The sequence below is a fragment of the Lynx rufus genome, unplaced genomic scaffold, assembly GCF_022079265.1.
Source record: "Lynx rufus isolate CCGP_SWC_20201006 ecotype Redwood Valley unplaced genomic scaffold, mLynRuf1.p SCAF_1, whole genome shotgun sequence".
Classification (NCBI taxonomy): Eukaryota; Metazoa; Chordata; class Mammalia; order Carnivora; family Felidae; genus Lynx; species Lynx rufus.
In genome coordinates, this window is record NW_025814823.1 from 75,132,806 (window position 1) to 75,149,572 (window position 16,767).

The 16,767-nt window shown below is 42.2% G+C and overlaps 1 pseudogene; it reads left to right on the forward strand.

Annotated features, from left to right (window-relative positions):
- The first annotated feature begins 5,428 nt into the window (after positions 1-5,428).
- LOC124508743 (nuclear receptor coactivator 7-like) overlaps positions 5,429-16,767 on the forward strand; it is a 62,599-nt pseudogene continuing 51,260 nt past the window's right edge.

Here is a 16,767-nt window from a genome sequence, read left to right on the forward strand (position 1 = left end):
TTTCCCTCTAAATCCTGTCACTTCCACTGTTTATTATGGGGTGCAGCACACAATCTTTTCACATAGAGGGCACCTTTATCCCTCGGATTGTAGATTCTCTGCCCCCAGTACAGCCTCTCCCCAGACAGTCAAAACTGAGTGCAGTCCAAAACATTATAATAACATTTGTCTCCGATGTTGATGAGGGCCAACACATATTAATTTGTCATTTGCCGCATATTTATCAACCAGATTGCAGACTATTTCCAGACCGACGCAGTTAAAAGCCTTTATTAAAAATGATGCTTTTGAAATCTAATTTATTTCGGCATGCATATATTTTTATTTAATATTTTGTTTATGTCTTGCAAACTAACAATATCTCAAAAGTGTCAAATGGGAATGCGAGGCTTTACAAATCTATTATTTTTTTATTAATTTGTTTGGGCACAATGTTCTTTTATATCCTTATTTTCCTGTTTTTTAAAGGAATCTACCAGGGGTACTGTTGCAAGGCTGCTGGTTGTTACCATGACAATCATAATTTGAGGAATTAAGCCTCAGACCTTTTTGGGGGATATCATCAGGCAAATAGGATGCACGAATGAATCAAGGTAAGCAGTCAAATAAATATTTGAACAGAGCTTTCTGTGACTGCACAAAGAAGCGAAAGGTTAAGTGTAAAGTTTGTTTACATATGTGGCTAGGCTCATACCTAGAATAATGTGATTTCTTAGGCTAATCTCATATCAAAAAAATTCAAAGAGATGTCTGTTTGACATTTTTCAACCAACTAAATTAAAGCATCTTTATAGGTAGCCACACCCTGTTACCCAAGTACTTTTACTGTGACATGAAGAAATTTTAACCCTGGCTTTTGACTCCCTCAGTATAAGTTTGTAACCTCTGTATTTTCAGAAGAATGTTTACTGACCCTTCTTGACTTTAAGGCACTGCTCCAGATTCTTTATAAGGAGTATAAAGACTTAGAGATACAGTCTTTCCTTACTATGAGCTTAAGATGTAGTGAAGAAATAAGACAAAAATAAATCGCTATTGTGACATAAACATTCCAGATTGATGGCACAAAAATAAACATCACAGGAATTCAGATGAGTTTATCAAGCTAGAATCTCCTAGGTAAATGTTGGGAACAATAGAAAGGGTCTACATGGTCATCTCAAAAACTGTCTTTGGCCCCGGATTCTGCTACATGTTACCATTTTCTCATTTGCAGAGGCTTTGTGTTTCTCTCTCTCTCTCTCTCTCTCTCTTTCTCTCTCTCCTCTCTTTTTCCTGAGACTTCTTTCCTTGTATGGGAGATGCGATCGTCTCTTCCCTGTGCCTTTATATGGTCTTTCCTTCGTGTGTGTCTATGTCCATATCCCTCTTCTTGGAAGGACATCAGTCATATTGGATTAAAGCCCCCCTAATGGCCTTGTTTTAACTGAATTACCTCTCTAAAGAGCTTATGCAGTCACAATCTGATGTATTGATGTATACGAATTTGGGGGACACAATTCCACCTATGACAGACACTAAAATGTTCATGTCATTTGACTGTTATGATATTAAATGATGGTATTGTCTGTGAAAGTACGTTGTAAACTGAAAATGATTAGCACAGGTCACATGATGTGTTAGGCAGGGTCTATAACACCAACTGCTATACCAAATAAGGCTGAGGGGCTTAAGACAATAAACATATATTACCAACTCATGGGAAACCTAGTGGGGAATCTATGTCGTCAGGACATGACGAATCGAGGACACAGGCTAGTTCCATCATTTTCTAGGGTGTTGGTGCCCTTCATTGGAATCTGTGCTTCCAGCCAGGAAACGAAGAAGACAGCGGGGAAGGCCTAGCAAGCGAATTTCTGGGATCATGTGCCTTAACCACTCCCACCATCTCTAACTACTTTCCATTGGTGAGGACTGAGCACAAGGTGAACTGAGGAAGGGAGAACATAAATATTCCCCGTGTTGGTGAAAAATTAGTAAAACGGTTTTCAAAGACTGGTGAAAACGTAGCCAGTCTCTGCCACAGCAGTTATCAGTATATTTACTTTAGTTGGGCTTTGAAACATAAAGAATAATTCAATAGATAAAAATGGGGGGGGGAATAGCATTTCAGCTAAAGAGGCTGGTGTGACCAACGAATCGAAAATATGACACTTGAAATGGCAGAAATCCAATGGGGAGGTGAGAAGTCTGGAGTCAGGGAGCCTGAGTTCATATCCTGGCTTTACATCTAGAGTTTCTATCCTGTCATGTATTAGCTGTGAAACAATCCCTACCAAGCTAACCTCTCTGAACCTCAGTTCTTTCCACAATGAAGTCTTCGTTATAGCACCTTATATATAAGATCTTCCATGTACTTTTTGTGAATATTTTTCATAGAAAATATGAGTTGTGTACTCTACGCATTGTTGCATGATAAGAACTTAATCAAGATTTAGTGATATTGAAGGACATTAAATAGAATCAGTAGGCATAGATCTACCGCCCAAAAGGGTGTTTTTTGTTTTTGTTTTTTCATGTTTACCTATTTCCTGATTTGGCCCAACTCAATATATGTATTGATCAAATAGGTTGTAACAAAGACTGTGAGGATGAAGGGTAGAACCGATAGCTTGGAAGGTCTTGTTAGATTCCAGGACAACAAGCAGGTTTGGCAATGGTGTCCCATTAGGTTTCCTGCCCTCAGTAATGTTGGTAGTTTACAGTTCAGATGTGCTAAGACAATTTGGGGAGCAGGCCACGCAAAATGGTTCCCCAGGGCATGTGCGCTCACTCTGAGAGAAACCTTATCTTGGGGGCGCCTGGGTGGCTTGGTCGGTTAATCGTCCGACTTCAGCTCAGGTCATGATCTCACGGTCCGTGAGTTCGAGCCCCGCGTCGGGCTCTGTGCTGACCGCTCGGAGCCTGGAGCCTGTTTCAGATTCTGTGTCTCCCTCTTTCTCTGCCCCTCCCCTGTTCATGATCTGTCTCTCTCTGTCTCAAAAATAAATAAAAGTTAAAAAAATTAAAAATTAAAAAGAAAAGAAAACTTATCTTGGCCACCCTTTCTTGCCTCATCTTGCTCAGAACATCCACAAAGATTGACTGCTTAGTTAGACACACACACACACACACACACACACACACACACAGAGTTTTTGTCAGCTCTAGGTTAACTTGGAAATCTAGTAGACTTCACTGACAAAATTCAAGCGCAAGATTGGCCTCTTTGCCCGAGGAAATTGTAGAGAATTTAACCCTAATCACTTTTTGGCATTAGAGATGACTGCCTTAGACTAGATCTTTAACCAAAAGACTTGGTAGAAAGTAACTGAACTTCAAAAACCAGCACAGCAGAGTATCATTTGCCTGAGCACTTACTGGAGAAGACTCCCGGACTTCTACACCATTCTAAATCAAATGTCAATGCTGTGAATTATATTTAGAAGTGGAGAGGCAGCCGGAGTGGCTCTAGAACACAGCTGGTATATGCTTCCTAAATCCCATGACTTCAAGTTTATTGCCACTGCTGTTGCCTACCAGCTGGGGCTTCTGGGTGTCACTCCACATTAACATCCCAGAGCAGATTGTTATAATTATTTCTCATTCATTTAGGGTCCAGACTTCAGAAAATCTGAATAAGCAAATGATGGTGTATCTAGAAGTCCTATAATTTAATAAAACACCATTTATTACATATAGACATATTTGGAAGCAAACCTCCATAAATTCCCCAAGATTTATATTGTAGTATGCGATATTGTAATTTCGATAATTTCTACTTAACTCAATTGAAAGCATCCAAATTGTTAACGAAGTTTGATGACTTTTGTAGGTCCAAAATGTAACCATGAATTTTAATACTGTCATTCTTGTTTTATTCTTCCTGTGCTAACAGTCCTAGGGAACAGTCAAGTCAATTAACCCACGCTGAAAAATTTTAAAGACCATAATGAAAACTTGCTTTGTTTCTCCTGGATAGAAAGTGTTGACTTAATTTTACTCTCAATTATATGTCAAAAAGGTATACATAAACGTAGTAATATTTATATTGTAAAAAAATATCAAAAGGCAAAAAATACTTCAAGCACGTTGAACTACATCAAATGAAGTTGTTTTGTTTTCTTTTGTTTTACATTGTATTCAACCATCCCAACAGTCAAAACATATATTTTTTTAAAGTCCATTTTTGTCAGGGCTCCTGAGTGGCTCAGTCAGTTAAGCATCTGACTTCTGCTCGGGTCATGATCTCATGGCTTGTGAGTTCAAATCCTGCTTCGGGCTCTGTGCTAACCGCTTCGAAGCCTGGAGCCCACTTCATTTTCTGTGTCTTCTTCTCTCTCTGCCCTTTCCCTGCTAATACTCTGTCTCTTTCGCCCTTTCAAAAATAAATAAACATTAAATATTTTAAAGTCCGTTGTTGTCACATGTGGGAAAAAGTGGAAAATACATTATGAAGTTGAAGCTTATTAAGCAAAAGCTAGTAAAATTGGCAGAAGGATACTTTATCCTGAATGCTGAGATAGCTTCTTTATCTGGCTCAGGGAAAACTGTTTTTAGGCCAAATAAGTGTATGTTCTTCGAACTGATTCTTTTAGGAAGTACTTGTTAAGTGGCTAGTACATGCCTGACCTTCGTCAAGGCATTAGAAATGTAAGAGTAGATGAACCCCCTTCCCGGAGCTTACTAATGGTAGCAGAGTGGAAATCATATCCATCCATAATAAGTCAATCATGGTAAGCAAGATTCCACCAAAATGCATTATTTTCTTTCACATTTACCTGGGATATGGTCCCTGTTGGTGATTATTTCTCACCAATGCAAAGTGAGCAGACATTATGTGTGACCACTCCTTCTCAAGGCTCACAAGGCGGTTCTCTCCTCTCTTCTCACCTCATCTGTGCTGCGTGTAGCCATGACAAAGCCTCTTACTATAAGGTGAACTGCAAATGAAATGGGCCTCTAATTCTGAGTCCCCATGGGAGGGGAAAAAAACAGTCATCCGGGGATCAGGAGGAACACCCGTTTTGGACTAATGTGTGGAAGCAAAAATATTCTTATTATGCTTGACCAGTTACTTATTGATTGGTCTGTGTTTCTTTCTGCATGTTTATTTATTTATTTTGAGAGAGAGAGCAGCAGAGAGGCAGAGAGAAAGAGAGAGAGAATCCTAAGCTGGCTCCCTGCTGTCAGTGCAAAGCCCTAGGCGGGGCGCGAACTTAGGAACCATGAGACCATGACCTGAGCCCAAATCAGGAGTCGGATGCTTAACTGACTGAACCACCCAGGCACCTCTTGAGTGGTCTGTTTTTAACTGCAGCTTAATTTATTAACTATTACACATGGGGAAATAAAACAGCGTAAGGGAACAGAGGGTGCCTAGATGGTTGGGGTGTGGAGGAATTTAAGGTGGAAAATGAGCTCTTCTCCTAAGTGCCTATAATGAGTAATGGAACATGACCTTAGACCAACACCCTCCCCTTATCGCTGGATGCCTCTTGCTCCCCAAAGCCCCAAGAACTGCTCAGGTAAGTCTTTCCTCACCCTCCTGGATCACCACCTTCTTATGGCCTCTCCAAGGTATCTTTCTCGTTGGCATACACTCATGCTATCATTTCAGTCACCTTAGAATTCTATCTGTGCCCTCACCCTTTTCCTCCAGGTACTTCCTTGTTACTCTCCTTGTGTTTCTAACAGAACTCCCCAAAAATGCTGTCCATATTCCGCCCCTGGCATCCTATCCTTCTAGGAATGCTCTCTAACAAAGTTTTGCCCACAGTGCTGAAACTGAGTGAGCCTGTCAGGTTCACCAAAGACTATGAAGTCCTATGATCATTTCTTGATCCTTACTCTATAGGCGCTGTCAAAGGCATTTGGCATAGTTGTCTTCCTTGTAATAGTTCCTTCATGTGTCTTTCAGGACGCCATACTCACCGGGCATCACTTCTGTTTTTCTTCCTATTTCTTCTCTCCTGTTGTGCTTGTTCCTCCTCATCGCCTGTCCTTTCAGTGTGGCATTGCCCCGTGCTCAGTCCTGGAGAGTCTCCTCTCTCCCATGTATCTCCGCTCCCTTGCTTATTTCATTGATGTCATTAACGGGCATGCCATCTACATGCTGATGATCCCCAACTGATATAGCCTACCCTGATCTTTCCCCAGAACTCCAGATCGGCATATCCATTTCTGCTAGGGAGTCCCTGAGGTTCACAGGCCTGTTCCTCCTGTATTCCCCTCTCCTTAGTTATATACCCCCACATTCTTGAAGATATTGATGTCAGTCAATTCTTCCCCATTTTATTGTCCCCAGGCTCTTATTCTAACTTGTCAGTAAATCCTGGCCACTAAATACACAGAACTCAAGTATGTTCCACCCTCTCGTCTCACCATCATCTATCCCCAAAATGCTACAATACCTCAGCAGCCTCCCACAGGGACTCCTGGCTCCTGTATTGCTCCCAAAATCTCCTCTCAGAAAAGCAGCCAGAGGGATTCAACTAAAATGTAGTTCCTCTGCTCAAATGTCTTTACTGCCTTCCCAATTCACCCAGAGCAAACTAAAATGAAAAATCTTATAAATGCAAAGCCTGCAGGATCGGGTGCCTCTTTCCTTCTCCTATACCTCTTTTTCTGTTATCCACACTGGCCTCCACACACTGGCCTCTTTGTTGATCCTCCAATGTGAGAATCACCAAGATTTACTTCTAGAAACCACGTGTGTTAAAATGGCTAGCACCCTCATATTCTGCGGATTTTATTCAGAAGTCATCTTCCCAATGAGGCCATTCTTGGGCACCCTATCTAACACTGTAACTTCCAACTCTGACGGTCCATTTATCCTTTAGTATTATTATTACCATATGAAACTTCTGTGTACAACACACACACAGACACACACACGCCTGCTTATTGTCTGTGCTTCTTTATCAAGGAGCTCTGGGTGAGGACAGAGCTTTTGTCTGTTTTTTTTTTTTTTTTTCCCACTATTATATCCCCAGTGCCCAGAATGTAGTACACAGAAGATGTACGATAAGTATTCATGGAGTGATCGACCGTAGTAATTAGATGACGCTATAAATTTTACATATAAAGAGAGTAAATGCTAGATTTATACAACAACAATGACATCTTTAGCTATGTTTCCTTCTACATTGTTGTGTTATTACACACTAATATACCTTTGTAAGAGTAAAAGTATGCGTTTTCAGTCCATTGTGTTGAATAAACCTTTTAAATTAACTCTTGTATTTTCAGTAATCCATTTCCAACCAAAAAGTAGTAATGGTCATCAGTGATAATACAGGAAATTGCAACCCTAAAAATGAAAGCTTTAAAAGTGGTTGAAAGAGAATCTCTCTTTTCACAAGCTTGACTTCAAAACAGAATTTAATCAAAATCGCCCTGAATATGCCCTTAAATAATTTTATGCCAATTCCTACCCAATCCAATATCCTACAGAATTTCAAATCGTTCTAGGAGGGAACAATTCACTTTTCTATTCATCAACTGTGATTTCTGATTACAGTGTTCCTGCCTTTTTCCTTTTCAATATCTCTTCATGGAAGAATCACAGAGTAACTTTCTGCAATCCTGGGATGACCTTTCAGAGTTATGCTTTTCTGTTTTGTTTGTTTATTTTCTTGAAGTGGACACTAAACATTCCATTACCCACATGGGGTATTTTCTTTACATGTTTTTGGAGATGAAAACATTTCAATCTCTTTGCTCCTGACCTCACTTTATTTACAAGCCTTACAGTGATAACCCACAATTAAAATGCTCCAAGGCAAATTGGTTGGTGCAAAATTTAAGTTAAAATACTACACCTCCATAGAGATGCCGTGAAAAGAAAATCTTCATAGGTTATTACCCAGTCCTCGGTGTGTATGTATAAATGCCAGTCAACAAGCTTCTATTTGTGTTTATTTCTTTTTTGATGTAGACATCCAAATAGCGATGGGAAAAACCAACCTCAACGGATTTCACTCTAAAATCAAAGTGAGTTGTGTCTGAAAGTCTGTTGCTACGCTTTTGAAGTAATCTGAAATTTTGAAGCTATCCTTCTTCTCTGGTGTTATCGTAAAGAAAGATGGGGAAAAGGTTAGAGCATTTCTCACTCAGTCAGACTGTGGTAGGCAAGTGGAGAGAGCAAGAAGCCTGCATCCTGGGGTGGAGGGGGCAAGCGGGGTTGCTCTGTGGGCCCCGCAGCCATTTTATGAAGGCTGAGGGAGGGTGTCTCTGAGCACAGGTGGCTACCAGTTCCCCTTCAGTAGCAGCCCAAGCATTTAGTCCAAAAAGGAGGCCAGGTGGCCCCTGAGGAATTATAGAAGGAAACCATGTAAAAGTTGAAATGAGAAAAACCTGGGGAATAAATACAAAAGCATGTGCTGGCGAGGGGGAACGCTCCCCAGAATGCCACCTCAGCAGAAAGCTGGTAACTAGGCCAGGCACAGAACGGTCTTTTAGTTTAAATGATTCTTGCAAGAATCTTCCCTATCTCTTCCTTAACCTTCAATTCTGCTGTATATTCAAATATGCCGGGGGAAAAAAAAATTAAGTGCAAATTTGGGAAACAGACTCAAATTCAGCAAATTTTATATTCTGTATTTACAGAGCTGTTAGCTTCTATGTCTGTCATCTGGTAAATATACCATCCTTAGGCTGATGTTGACAGCTGACTGAAGTTTTTCTTTTCAGTTTGATAATTCAGCTCCAGTGTCATTTAGACAACACAATGATACAACTGCATTAGTGAATAGTTTTGAAATAATATCTTACCGTTTAGTACTCAGATAGTGCAAGACAAGAAAGGCTGGTCAGATGTCCTATTTTAAGTTGCTTAGATTTATGAACAAGATACTATGTGTCAGTTGACGGGAGACAACTCACCAAGCCTGACCCCTGCCTAAGGCCTCGTGCTAATTAATCCAGAATAGACCAGTGATTCCCCTGCCGATGACCTCAGTCAGCGGTGGGTGTATTTTCAAGATGAAAAGAAAAAAATAAAAAGCGGTGCATCCTCATTATAATTTTGTCCGTCTGGTTTTCTCCTTCAACCAGCATGGGGGGAGTTTGCAGACAGACTGCCCGGGTTCTTAGCCTGATGAGAATAACTCACGTTTCTAGAACAGCTATTCATACCAGGCGCTGTGTAAAACACTTCATAAATAAATCACGCAATTAAATGATCACAAGAATGCTGAGAGGTCGATATTACCACAATCCTTACTTCACAGACATACAGACCAACTCTTCGGAAAGCCACCTAACTTATTCAAAGCAATACATCTGGGGAAAGGCAGAGCTGGGATTCAAACCCAGATTTCTGGCTCTGGAGTGTATGCTCTGAATCAGAAAACTGGCACATAGTGAGCCATTGATAAAGGTCGGTTTCTGTCTACTTGTACAGATTTTCAAATGTTTTTTGTTTGTTTGTTTTTGTTTTCCTTCAAAGCTTCTTTTTAATGAAATAAAATGTTAATACAGACAGCTCGGGTTCTGTTAGTCGTCTACCTGGACCCATTTCTCTCCTTCCTTACAAAAGTCACATTATGTCAACGACAGTGCATTTCTCTCCGGGCCAATCTATTTTTAGTAGGCTGGAGATGTGTAAGACCTTCCCTCAGGGCATTAATGTGCACACTCTTCAACTTGTCATTTTCGCTTACCCTTACAGCCTTAAGAGTTACCCTAAGTTGTTCCGTATTTAATGGTGTAAATATATCAACATTAATCCGTTCCGCCATTAATGTAAAATCTGCTTGTTTCTGTGTTTTACTACAGCGACTGATTCTGTAGGAAACCTACTTGTCACTTAAGGGACCCACGCAGTAAGGTCAGAAGATCTGCGGCACGACTGAGTGCCTATTTGAACCATACTGGAGCGTGCACTTAATTTGATGGGAAGGTAGCTCTCACGTTACATGTTTTTAGCACAAAAAAAGGGGGGAGGAGGGAGGAAACTTTTGGAGGGGACGGATATGTTTATTATCTTGATTATAGCGATGGTTGCACATGTATTTGCATGTATACAAAGTCATCAACTCATTTACATTAAATAGGTTTTCTTGTCTATCAATTATACTTTAATGAAGCTAATTAAAAGGAAACACAGGCATGTTGTAGACACAGAGTACGTGTAGTCACTCGAGATAACCTCTCACTAGACCATTTTTTTAGACAGGTGAAGTGAAGTCTGATGTGTCATAGGGCAGGTGAATTTTCCAGTTTACCATATCACCTGATTGATCTCCCAAGTGTTAAGAGTAAAGGGCCACCTTGGACTTCGTTTCCTCGCATCATAATCACCTTCTATGCCAGGCCAGAATCCTTGCTAGCTTTTTGCCTTTTGTTTTTTGCTTTTTTCGTTACTACAGAGGTTGTGACATTGTATATAATCAGTGATTTAATTTATACCTTCCTGATGACTATGAAAAGTGGAGACTCTTTCCTACCAGTCCTTCAAGATTCCTTTTCCATGAACTTATTCATTTGGGTATTTATTTGAGTTAAGATCTGAAGGTAGTACAGAGGAAATGATGAGGGAACAGTTCAGTCCATGAGAAATGAGTTCAAAGGTGGGCTGAAACCGGAGAAATTAATGCGGGCACTGTCAGCAAAGCAAGAGAATTTACTGCAACTTAGATAATAGCACACACACGCACAAAGGTGTACGGAGAGAACAGAACGGGCCCAAGGATGGAGTCTTGATACTTAAACATTTAGAAATCTCAGAAAAGAAGACGTAGCCAGCAGAGAGATTGAGGAACAGCCACAACAACAACAACAACAAATGAAAAGAAACAAAGAGCAGGTAGCAGAAAAATGCGAATTTGGTCTGCAGGAAGGCAAGCAAGTGATTCAAACATGAGGGGGCAATCTCTTCGGTAGAAAAGACTCAGTACTTTTGACGGGGTGAGAATGAAGAAGAGGTCCACTGACCACTGGAGCGGGTGTTTTGAAAATCACTGGCTGAGTGCAGACAGTTGAGTGAGCAGGGACTGTGCTTTTCAATCAGGCACAAGTTACACGTAACTTCCCCTCTGCTTTGCCTTACCTGTTTCGTGGGTCTTGGTCTTAGATCATCCACAGCTGCCACCGCCCGTGGTCACAGTCCTCTGGCCCATTCTCCAGGGGTCTTCGACCGGGGTAAGTGCCATGGGCAGCAAAGGTTCCCTTCAGTCCTGACGCAGAGCGAGCCAAAGTGAGGCTGTCACCCTGACCCTACCTGAGAGCTGAACTGAAGGGAGTGACCTGGGCTCTTGCCATTGGTTTGGATTCAGATGAAGTCTCACACTTCAGGGCATGACATCTGACTTCCCAGTAGCTTTCCAAAGGTCCAGGTAATAGAATACAACATATGGAATTAATGCCCTGCGATACCAATCTTGCCCCGTGACACAAGGGACATGTGAGGGAACCCCGTAGATAAATTCACCCCCCCCCCTTCTTGTACTAACAGATGGTTCCCAGATAGGGTCTTTCTTTTTGGCCCGCTGGAGACAGAGCATGCAACTGAGCAATCAGCTATGTTTCTGCATTAAGTGGCTTGATAATACATAATCTTATACTTGGTTTCCCTCCTCACCCTTGCCTGAGATTGCACCCTCCACGAAAGACTAGCCCTTTAGCTTTGCTTCAGTTTCCATTTTCTTTTTTTTTTTTTTTAATTTTTTTTTTTCAACGTTTATTTATTTGGGACAGAGAGAGACAGAGCATGAACGGGGGAGGGGCAGAGAGAGGGAGACACAGAATCGGAAACAGGCTCCAGGCTCTGAGCCATCAGCCCAGAGCCCGACGCGGGGCTCGAACTCCCGGACCGCGAGATCGTGACCTGGCTGAAGTCGGGCGCTTAACCGACTGCGCCACCCAGGCGCCCCTCAGTTTCCATTTTCTAGAAGGTTGTGACATCTTTCAAAGAGAGCAGAGAAGTGAATCATTAGCTTGGCAGGGACGTGGAGGCTTTTGTGTATTCGCACGCTGTGATTGTGAAGGGTATTGAGCCCTATGTGTTCACACATGTAATGATCCAGCAGATACGTGAGAATATTCACTCGCAGAAGCAACCTTTCTGAGTGGGTATGAGAGGAGCGCCCGGGTGGCTCAGTCGGTTGAGCGTCCGCCTTCGGCCTAGGTCATGATCTCGCGGTCCGTGAGTTCCGGCCCCACGTCGGGCTCTGCGCCGACAGCTCGGAGCCTGGAGCCTGCTACGGATTCTGTGTCCCCCTCTCCCTCTGCCCCACCCCTGCTTGTTCTCTGTTTCTGTCTTTCAAAAATGAATAAACATAATTTTTTTAATTAAAAAAATATAACTAAAATTCTCTTAGATAAGAATTGGCCTTATTCCTAATACGCTTGGTGGGTTATACAGACATTTCCCTTCTCAACAGGAACCTGCCACTGTTTCACCGGTAAAAATTAAAAATTGATTAAAAATATAAGAAGAGGGCGCCTGGGTGGCGCAGTCGGTTAAGCGTCGGACTTCAGCCAGGTCACGATCTCGTGGTCCGTGAGTTCCAGCCCCGCGTCAGGCTCTGGGCTGATGGCTCAGAGCCTGGAGCCTGTTTCCGATTCTGTGTCTCCCTCTCTCTCTGCCCCTCCCCCGTTCATGCTCTGTCTCTCTCTGTCCCAAAAATAAATAAACGTTGAAAAAAAAAATTAAAAAAAAATATAAGAAGAAAGAAAGGATTGAATACTGACATCATTACAGATGAATCATATGTGCTGATATATACCAATCAGAGCTTAACAGTGGAAACAGAATTGTTTTCATTTTAAGTGTCTTCCCCAACCCCCCCCCCCGCCCCCCAAACTCCCATAGAAACGTAACTCTTGTTTCCTAAGCTAATAAGACACCTTTGGAATCTCGTGATTATTCGGGGTTAATAATCAGACACATTTTTTTTTTTTTCCTGAGGCAGAACCAATATCATAATGGGGACTGTGTCGTTATGTTCAGATTATCAATTGTTTGTTACCGTGTTGAAAATAATTATTTTCAAAATATTTTTTCTGGCATGTATATTTTTGCAAATGAATATACCAGTGCCAATGAGTAGTCTGAGGGAGGGATACAGAAGTCCAGTAATTACTTTCGGCGGCTTCTGGGTATATTGGAGTCTCCGTTTCTCTCTGCCAACAGCCCTGACATAACCTTGCTTAATGAATGGCTACAGATACAAAGACACTATATTCTTGCAACATCAGCCCTCTGCTGACATACCTTATCATTGCAATTTGTCTCACCTTTCCTTGTGTGTACTATCTTTCTGAAGTTTTATCTAGTCGACTGCCATAAGCTGCTGTTCTCAAACACATTTTTCAAATCTAATGAGAAAGGTGATTTTGGGAAAGAAAGTTAATGGCCTCTGGTGCTGTCGGCTTCCCGGCCTCCAATCTGCACCGCTGTAACATCAATTGTCTTGAGATAGATGTAGCTGATCTCATGTTTTCTGGGGAACCTCGGAGCTAGTGCAAAGTGCGAGCCAGGCTCGGAGCGGAACAGAAAAGGTAGAAGTATCATTTGGAAGTTTGGAGGGAAGGAAGGACTAACGTCACCACTGAGAGGATACGTAACTTGCACTTAGGTCCTACATGTGGAGGGTAGTGATCTTTCAAGATGTTTGGCGGAAGGGGAAAAGTGTGGGGGACGGCCCGATAGGAGGAAACCACAAATCCCCGTGCTTTGAGCGCAAAGGGTGCATGGACAGACCAAGGGACAAACACGTGCGTCCTGGCTGTCTTATCTGTGTCTCCTCCCTTCCTTAGCAGCAGGCAAAGGTGGAAGGTTTAACAACAGAGACCTGGAGTGCCTGGGTGGCTCAGTTGGTTAAGCATCTGACTCGTGGTTTCTGGTCAGGTCATGATCTCCTGGTTTGAGTTGGAGCCCCCCATCGGGCTCTGTGCTGACAGTGCGGAGCCTGCTTGGGATTCTCTCTCTCCCTCTCTCTCTGCTCCACCCTGTTCGTTCTCTCTTTCTCAAAATAAATAAACTTAAAAAAAGTAAAAACAGAGACCCATTTTGGCAGCATTCGGTTCCTAGACCTGATAATACATACACCCTGTCATTCATCAGAATTCTTTGTGTCCCTGAATTTCTACTTCGTGATGCTGAAGAAGCCACTGTGCTTATGTGGTCAACACCCAGAAGCCTTCGGAGGGCATGGCCACCCCGGCAGGAAGGCGATCCCACTCCCCCACCTCAGCAAAGACTCAGCCGTGGGTTCCCCTCTTCTTGTCCTGCCTGCCATGGTGAGGCACAGCCTCGTGTCCCGACTTAATGAGCCCTTCACACGGAGAATTCCTCAGTGAGATATAGTATTGGAGCCTTCATCTCCGATGTTTTATCCCCATGCCTTTATGCTGTCTCCGTCACTTATCTTTAATATTCTGACTAAGCTCAAGGAAAAATTAATGGCTTTATTTGGCCTTAAGAGTGCTCCCAAGGGTCATGTAAACAGTGAATGAGCCATCTCACAAAGTAGCAAAGTAGATATCGGAGTGTGGTTTAGTTTCTGGAAGTGCATCATTTTTTCCAGAGAAAGCAGGATCTCTGTTAATCATGGTTTAAGTGTCTGTCCACCGGGTTTTGATCTTGTCAATTTTCTTCCTGGGACATGAACGTGACCTTGGCTGTGAGGAGAAGTTTGGGGCATAGTTTTTGTTTGTTTGTGTGTCGTTTAGATTAATTAAATGATTAAATGTTTAATCGTATCCCTGCAGGAATCCAGTAGCACAATTTAAGGAGTGTTTTTAATGCTTGACAAATGGTAATCGACTCTATAAGACAACCTGGTCAATTACTATATAAATGAGCTACTGCTGAAGACTCTGTGGGAGACATTCTTTTCCAAGGCTGGGGAGAGTCACCAGCTTACCTGGGTTTTTATCCATTCTGCCACCACCAGGCAGCAAAGTTTTCTCACCATAGGGCAGAAGGATCAAACCACGTAGTCAGAAGAATATCCATAAAAAATAGAGACTCTAAAGTCTTAGAAATGGCTATAATTTCAAATAGGTACTGTGATAAAATAGATATTTTATAGAGTATTAACAATAAATTAATAATAACTTATAGAGTAATAAAATAGATAAAATAGAGTATTTTACCTTGAAGTAGTATTTCTTTCTTCATTTCTCTCTTTCTTTCTTCCTTTCTCTTCCTTCCTTCCTTCCTTTTTCTTTTCTTTCACATCTAAAGATAAAACATGCACAAAGAGTAAGGCCTCCTTGGCTCTGTTAGGGTAGTACCTACTCTTTTTTAACCTGATTTCTTAATCTGTCAATGGTGTTTTTCTTTTTCCTTTTTTTTTTTAATTTTTTTTCAACGTTTATTTATTTTTTGGGGGACAGAGAGAGACAGAGCATGAACGGGGGAGGGGCAGAGAGAGAGGGAGACACAGAATCAGAAGCAGGCTCCAGGCTCTGAGACATCAGCCCAGAGCCCGACGCGGGGCTCGAACTCACGGACCGTGAGATCGTGACCTGGATGAAGTCGGACGCTTAACCGACTGCGCCACCCAGGTGCCCCTGTCAATGGTGTTTTTCAATTTAAGCTTCTCGACTCTCTAAATTTGGTGAATTTGAAGAAAAATGTGTCCATCTCGTGACTTAACACTTTTATCAATAATTTCCCTCAGCCAGAGGTGTTCTGTGCTTTAATATTAACATTTTGGATACTTTTACTTTTGTTATTGATATGAGTGTAGACAGCCAGGAGGGACTTAGGGGGTGTTATGGGGTTAGGTGAGGCAGTGTTGAAGGCTCATCTGCCCTCGCACATTTACCACATTGCATTACTGAGTTAGGAGCAGAGGTTTGGAGTGAAATGACCCGGAACTCAAGTTTTGTTCCAGCACTTTCATTTTCCTATTTATTTATTTATTTATTTATTTATTTATGAAAGAGAGAGACAGAGAGACAGAGCGCAAGCTGGGAAGGAGCAGAGAGAGAGGGAGACACAGAATCCGAAGCAGGCTCCAGGCTCCGAGCTGTCAGCACAGAGCCCGATGCGGGGCTCAAACCCATGAACTGAGAGATCACAGCCTGAGCTGAAGTCAGACCCTCAACCCGACTGAGTCACCCAGGCGCTCTGGTTCCAGCACTTTCTTAAGTGACCCAGAAGAGGCCCTGTGTTGACAGTTCGTGAGGAAGTGACTTATTGAGGAATTTCTCCCAAGTAAACTAGCAAAGGAGAGAGGCAGACATGAAGGGCGGAGGGGAGAAAAAGATGGCCACCACCATGGCTCCGTGCTCAGGTAAAAGTATTGGTTCAGTTATTTCATTAATTTTCATCTCAGGTTTCAAAGTAAACCAAAAGCACATAGCACCGTTCCTGGCACACAGTAAGTGATAACTTTTGTTAAGGAGCAGAGGTTACCAGAAAGAGTCTTAGTTTGGTCTTTTCCCGCTCCTTTCTTGATATATGTCTTCCCTGGTTAATGCCTTGGGAGTTTTCCTTTATAATGTTGTCAGACCCATCCTTCCTTCCCATTGCCATAGTCTCTCAGGCTGAGGTACAATCTTGACCTCCTGCTTCGATGGACTTAGAACCTTCCTATCCCATCTCCATGTGTCTGATACCTGCTTCTCGAATTCATCTTCGGATCCATCATACGGCCAATCTTATACCCCATAACCATCCATTTCAGTGATTAATTTCCACATTAACCTCCCAAGTCACACAGTCCCTTGCAGCCCTTGGTGTTGAACATCAGCCTTTTCCCAAGTCTGGATGGACTAAAAGTATGCAAAGTATTTCAAGTTTTCAGCCCCAATTCTCCTCAGCACTAA